The following is a 6,723-nucleotide window of genomic DNA, read 5'->3' as shown; positions in this document are numbered from 1 at the left end:
GAGTTCATTTATGTTAAACGTGAATGTAATCGGGGTGCACAATTCACAAATGTGCTCAAAAAGTCCTCTCAAATGATTTGTCCGATCTGTGAACGTCCATTTTGCTCCCATGGATTTTCAATTTTCTGATGTTTAGACTTACGCCTCTTAGATGAATAAAAATCTTCTCTCTTTCTGGAAAAAAAGAAGAAGAAGAATTCGTCATCCAACCATAGATAAATGAATGGTCAATGGACTTCCAAAAGAAAGAAATCAAATTATAGTACAAGTTATGATGGAAAAACACATTTCCCCAGTTGCCAAATACAATGTGCTACAGCGAAAGCTAAGTCGAAGTTTATCTGTTAATAAATGCTCAACTACTACTCATTTTAATTCCTAATTATTCAGGTGTTTAGGTCGGACTTATGTTTACCTTAACTAATTTTAGAGATCAATTTCACCGTCTATTGGCGAGGCTTCTAATTAAAATCAGAGCAAAACTCTGTATGGAATAACCCCAAATGAGTTGATAGCTCTTGGAGGATTTCAAAACTTGAAATTTTAAAAGAGAGTAAACCTCTAAGCCTCAAGTGTCGATTAGCAACCCTTTCTTAACTCCTCCTTCTATGTCGATAGATCCACGCATGGATATCAGAAAGTCTACACCCACAACTCAACAACATTCACATCTCTTAATCTCACCGTCCATCTCGGCAATCAATGGTTCAGATATAAAAAAAAAAAAAAACTCTTTCAGGAACCCTGAAAGAGTTACTTTGGACGGTGAGATGTTGAGCAGTGGGATAGTCTTGCTAAATTACTTATACTTAGCTTAATTACTGATACTTGATGATAAATCTAAACAAATCCATTGAAGTACATTTTCGTGAACCTCGAAAGAGAATCAATTGAACAAATGGTAATGTCCAGGTTCAAGGAACCCAACCACACTCCCAGGTTTTCCAATATTCTCAAACAAAATAATAATACTAGAAACAAACACAAAGTGCACAAAGATGCACAATTGATTTGTGGTTCACACATTGCAGTATTGCACTCATGTATAGTGTGCGCGGCTCGATATCCATTAAAAGAGTATCCACAATGCTATAATCAAAAATGGATAACAAAAAGTTGCCATATCGACTTTTGATTATCCATTTAAGAAATTGCTAAGGTTAGCAATGTAGAGGCCCACAATGTCATAATCAAAAGTTGTCAAATCACCTTTTTAAATTATAAAAATAATAATAACTGTGAACATAGAAATAGTTTTTTCCAAAAATAATTTTGAGACTAATAAACACTATTTATTAGAAATAGAAATTAATTTTTGAAACTTTTTTCAAATTTAAAAAAAAAAAAAAAAAGAAAAAACAGTTTTAAGAAAAACAGCTCTTGTGTAACTACAGTTTTTGAAAAAAATAGTTGTTATATAAGAAAAGGTTTTGAAAAAAAAAACATTTTCTTATACAAAACAATTTTTCAAAAAAAGAACAATTTTTTTTATAGAAATGTTTTTTAAAAACAGTAAAAAAACAATTTTTGGGGGAAAAAGTTTTTAAAAAAAGTTTTAAGTAAAATATTTTTTTTGAAAACATTGTTGAAAAAGAAAAAGAGAGAGGGAGGGGAAAAGGGAAGAGATAGAACATTTTTTTGAAATGATGTGTGTATTTGATTGAGAATGTGAGGTTCATTAAATTTGGTTATTAGCAAAATGTTGCTAGTTTTGGTTATCTAAAGTCCAAAATTTGATTATTTCTAAGTAGGTTGCTAAGTTTTATTATAGCATTGTGAGCTATATTGTGCACTAATATTGTTAACTTTAAAAACTTAGCACTTTTGGTTTTGCCACTGTGGATACTCTAAGTGTGTGCAATTTAAAAATGATGATTATGTGTGCGAGCAATTGTTTGTGTATTTTGGTATGTATTCAGTATTTTGTACCGTATTCCTACAAATGGGGGAGCCTTAGTGATTATATGATGACAAGGAGAACATGTCGTTTGGATAGAGGAGACATAAAGAGGGAAATATATTTTTTGAAAGGCAAACAAAAGGGAAAGCAGAATTTCCATGTAAACAATTTAAATCATTTATGTGAGCCCTCGAGATGGATTCCAAGTTTCAACCACCCTCCAAACATTAAAACATGTTGAAATGAGATGTTGTGTACTGTGTTTCATACAACTGGTCTCTTCTCTCTTTCTCTCTCTCCATCTCAAATGACAATTTTACGGCAAAAAGAGTTGACATTTGCCAAATTTTAAGAGAATGTTTTGTTTGTGCGTATAGCACCTAGTTTACTATTGTTTCTCCACAAAAAGTGCAAAAACCAGATCGGCTTGAGTAGCGCGGGCGTGCCAGGGCAGGATTGCTGCCCAAATTTGTATCAAGGCCTGGAAGCCTCAATCTGACTTCTAACTGGACGAAAGTGCACAGCCTAAGGGTGGAGACCGTGAGGAGGTTCGTGGTTTGCCTTTGCGGGATAAGGACTTAGTATTTCCTAACCGTGTGAAAAATGGAAAGAAATGTAGAACAAGGCCTAAAACAGAAATAAAAGGACTTTATTAACGGTTTAACAAAGTCTGGTTACAAGGAAATGAAATAAAATCTAAACATGGCTAGATTGAACGAGAAAGTAAAGATAATTGAAAGATAAATTGGATAAGACATGGGCTTGATGGTCGTGGACCCTAAGATAGAAGATAATTGAAAAATAAATTTGCATAAGCCGTGAGCTTGATGGTCGTGGACCTTTGCCAAGGCCTTCAACTCTGTAATTTATAGGGGCTTCAAGCCTTCAGCTGCTTCAAATGCTTCAATGCATGGCTGCCATGTGGCCTTCTAGCAGAGGCTTAGGCTTGAGCAGCTTCGAAATGCTCCAATGAGGAGCTGCTCCCTGACCAAAACGTTCCTTTTACTCCAAGAAAACGGCAAATGCCTGAGAAATCCTTCTTCCTTGTATAAAACTTTGTAAAAGGGCAAAAAGAATTTTAGCTCTTGCAACATCTAGGCCATTTGAGCTGCTTCAATACTCAAGCTACTGCTTGAATGGACTCCTTTTGGGCCCACCACTGCTAAAGACCAATACTTCTCTAGGTCTTTCTACCATTTTATTGGTCCTCTATCTCTTGTGGGCCCTCAATTCCTCTAAACTTGATTCCTTATGAAAGAAGAATCGAGAAACAAAGGATTAACCAAACCTGAGTGAGCTGCTTGTGTGCAGCTTGCTTAGGTTTGCATGAGTCATTCACCAACAGCTCCAAGGGCTGCATGTACGCCACCTGTTGTTGGCCTTGCTTCATGTTGAAAGGTGGGGTCCACTCAGACCTTGAGCTGCTAGTGAGCAGCTTACCTAGGTCTGCCAAACAAGAACATTCTAGGTCTTTGAGCTACTTGTGAGCAGCTTGAGGCCTTTGAGCTGCTTGTGAGCATGGATGTTTGTAAAAAAGGCATATTTGGGCCCACCAAGGCAAAAAACGCAGGCCTGGTTAAGCTGCTTGTGAGTAGCTTGTGTGATGTTAGATAGAACCTTCTAGGCCTTTGAGCTGCTTGTGCAGGCCTAAGCTGCTTGTGAGCTGCTTGGGATGTCTCCATGCATGTCTGCCATGTGTCCCAAGCCTTGCTTCATGCTGAAAAAAAGTAAAGACTCAGACCTTGAAAGCAGCTTATCTAGATCTGCCCAGCAAGAACATTCTAGGCCTTTGAGCTGTTTGTGAGCAGCTTGAGGCCTTTTCCCTGCCTACTGAAGGCCATAGGTGACGTTTTCTTTAAAAAGTAGGCCCATCTATTATTTGAGCCTAAACTTGAGGAGCATTATAGGCCTTTTCTCTTTGTAAGTCATGCGAGCTCAAGTCTAAAAAGAAAACTTGGGCTTTAACTGATTTAGGCCCGCTTAGAAGGCCTTATTATTTCTAAGAACTAGCCTAGGCCTAGATAAAACACTCAGATCTAGTGGGTCAACCCTAGTCTTCGGCCAATCTTGGGCTTGGGCCTGTGATAACGAAATCTTAAGCATAAATTTGGCCCAGGCCTTTGAAAACTCAACTCGATCAGTGGTGTTCAAATCGGCCCGATTTCATGGATGACCGATCATGAGGCTTTTCAAGGCTTGAGACCATCATTCAAGCCCTTCTTCTAACCAACAAATTGATTTTCTGAATTTTGGCCAAAAACGGGTGTAAACAACTATTTAATTTTTTTATTAGTTTATGGGAATGGCAAGAATGAGACCCCGTTTTTTTTGTACCTCGTCGTACCAAAAAATTATTTAATGATTAAAGACATCCTTTTGTGAACTCGAAACGAAATTGTTTGTGATTATATATAAATGAAGTTGGCCATAATTTATCCTTTAAATAATTCTACAACCACACACAAATTCACTCACATCCAGTGGCGGACCCAGATGAGGGAGTGCAATTTTGTTCACTCTCTTTAAAAGAGGGTGAACATTACCCTCTCTCTCATTAGTTGAAATGGTGTGAACCCCACCATAAAGTGATGTCATGCTTACCATGCAATACACTTTTTGGTAAGCATGACATCACTTTGTGATGGGGTTCACATCATTTCAACCAATAGAAGGAATGTAATGTTCACTCTCTTAAGTGGAGGGTGAACAAAACTCAACTCTGAGGGCACGTGGGGTCACGTGCCCCCAGTCCAACCAAATATTTTTTCTTTTCTATATCTCTACACGGAAAAACATATCTCTCTCAAGAGCATTGTTGGTAAGTCGGCTCCCTTGCGCCACGGCACCACCGCTTTGGCCTTCCCTCCCGCGGCCCACCGCCAAGTGCTTTCTCTCTACACACACACTATGGTGTCTCCCCCTTTTTTGGGAACACTGGTATACTAAAATCACAAAATGACATGTTATGCTATTTTACCACTTGGCATAACATGGGTAGAACATAAACCACACGGAGGGCATAACATAAAACCAAAAATGCCAGCTAAAAAAAACATAAAACAAAAAAGGGAATGACCGGGGACACCATAGCATAATCCAAAAAAAAATGGCATAATATTTTTAGAATTTTTAATTCACTTTTTTCGGTGTCCCCCTTGTTATGCCTTTTTTGTATAACTAACCACATAATGACATAATATGAAACTATACAAAGACATAACATGAAACCACACAAGGCATAACAGGGGACACTGTAAGGGTAGACACCATAGCATTTCAATGTATGTATATATAGTGGGGAATGACTTCGGTGTCCTTGGTCATTTTGGGAACACCGTAACCTTTGGCATAATAAAATCATTATGAGCATAACCAAAATCTATTACAAGTATAACAAAACCATAATAAGGCATAACTTGTTTGTTATGACTTGGTTGGTTTTTTGGATATTTCTTCGTTATGTCTTGTTTGGGTTTTGTTATGCTTGTAATGAGTTTTAGTTATGCTCATAATGGTGAAGTTATGCCAAAAATTATGGCGTCTCCAAAATAACCTGGGACACCATAGCTGGGCTTTTTATTGAAATTCTAGGTTGAGTATTAATTACAGCTTCAGATTGGAGTTTTTGACCTTTGATGTCAAGAACGATACTCACTACTATATTACATCTTGAATATGAAATTAGGACCTTTAATTTTAATGCGTCTTTGTTAGACAAATTAAAAGGCTTTGGGTCTTGCTTCGGCTCCGAAGTTGCTCAAAGGACTAAGCGGGCGTGCCAGGACTTGTTGCGTCCAACGTAAAAGACGGAATGCCCCTTTTCTGACTTCTTAACCGTGAGGGCGATAGTGCTGCAACCTAAGGGCTGGATTGCAGTAAAGGTCCGTGGTTTTGCCTCTACGAGCGAGAACTTAATAATTTTCTAACCGTGTAGGAAAAGAAGTAACAACGTAGAATAACTTTATTATGCCGTCCGTAATAATAAAGTTGGGGATACAAGAGAGATATGAATAACTTTGTTATGTCGTAATAACAAAATTGGGGACAATAGAGATAGAAATGAGGGAGAAATGAGATAATTGCTTCGTTAGGAAGGCTTTGGTTTTAAGCGTTGAGCTTGATTGGTGTGAACCCTTTTTTCTTCTTGTCTTCTAGTATTTATAGGCAAGATGCTCCACGGTTTTTGCATGTGAATATCTCCTGACTTCACTCCATTGTGCCAAGTGTCCCATGCAACTGCACATCATGGGCTAATGGGTGGTTCTTGGCAATTATGAAAGATTATGGGCAAAAATACTCCGACTGCCCATTTTCCTTTTACTGCATAACCTTGAGATCATCGACCAACATTTTCTCTATGGGCTGCCACGTGTCCAAAAAAATCCGATGAAGTCAAATGACTTCTCAACCTTTTTCGATCGTGGGCAGTTAACAAGAATAATGGGCCACGTGTTGCTCTTCCACTTCCTTTTTCCATGGGTTTCAGGGATGGCAATGGGGCGGATCGGGGCGGATTTTGCATCCCCCAAACCCGCCCCGTTCTATATTGGATCGGAGTCGGAGCGGGAGAAATCGGGGAGGTGTCGGGGTCGGGGAAAAATCGGGTCTCCATTCACCATAATAATTTAACTAGTTTTGTTCTTTTTAGAGTGTTTTGAAAAAAAAAACAAGATATTGATGATTGATGAGAGTTGAAAAAAATATAAGAAAAAAAACAAAGACATAAATTAGTGTTTTATTAATTGGTATATTGCTCTTATTATATCAAAACAATGAAATTTATTTAGATATATACATACAAAAATATAAATATCTATAATCGG

Source organism: Rhododendron vialii, chromosome 9a (assembly GCF_030253575.1).
Source record: "Rhododendron vialii isolate Sample 1 chromosome 9a, ASM3025357v1".
NCBI lineage: Eukaryota > Viridiplantae > Streptophyta > Magnoliopsida > Ericales > Ericaceae > Rhododendron > Rhododendron vialii.
This window is presented reverse-complemented; position numbering follows the sequence as displayed.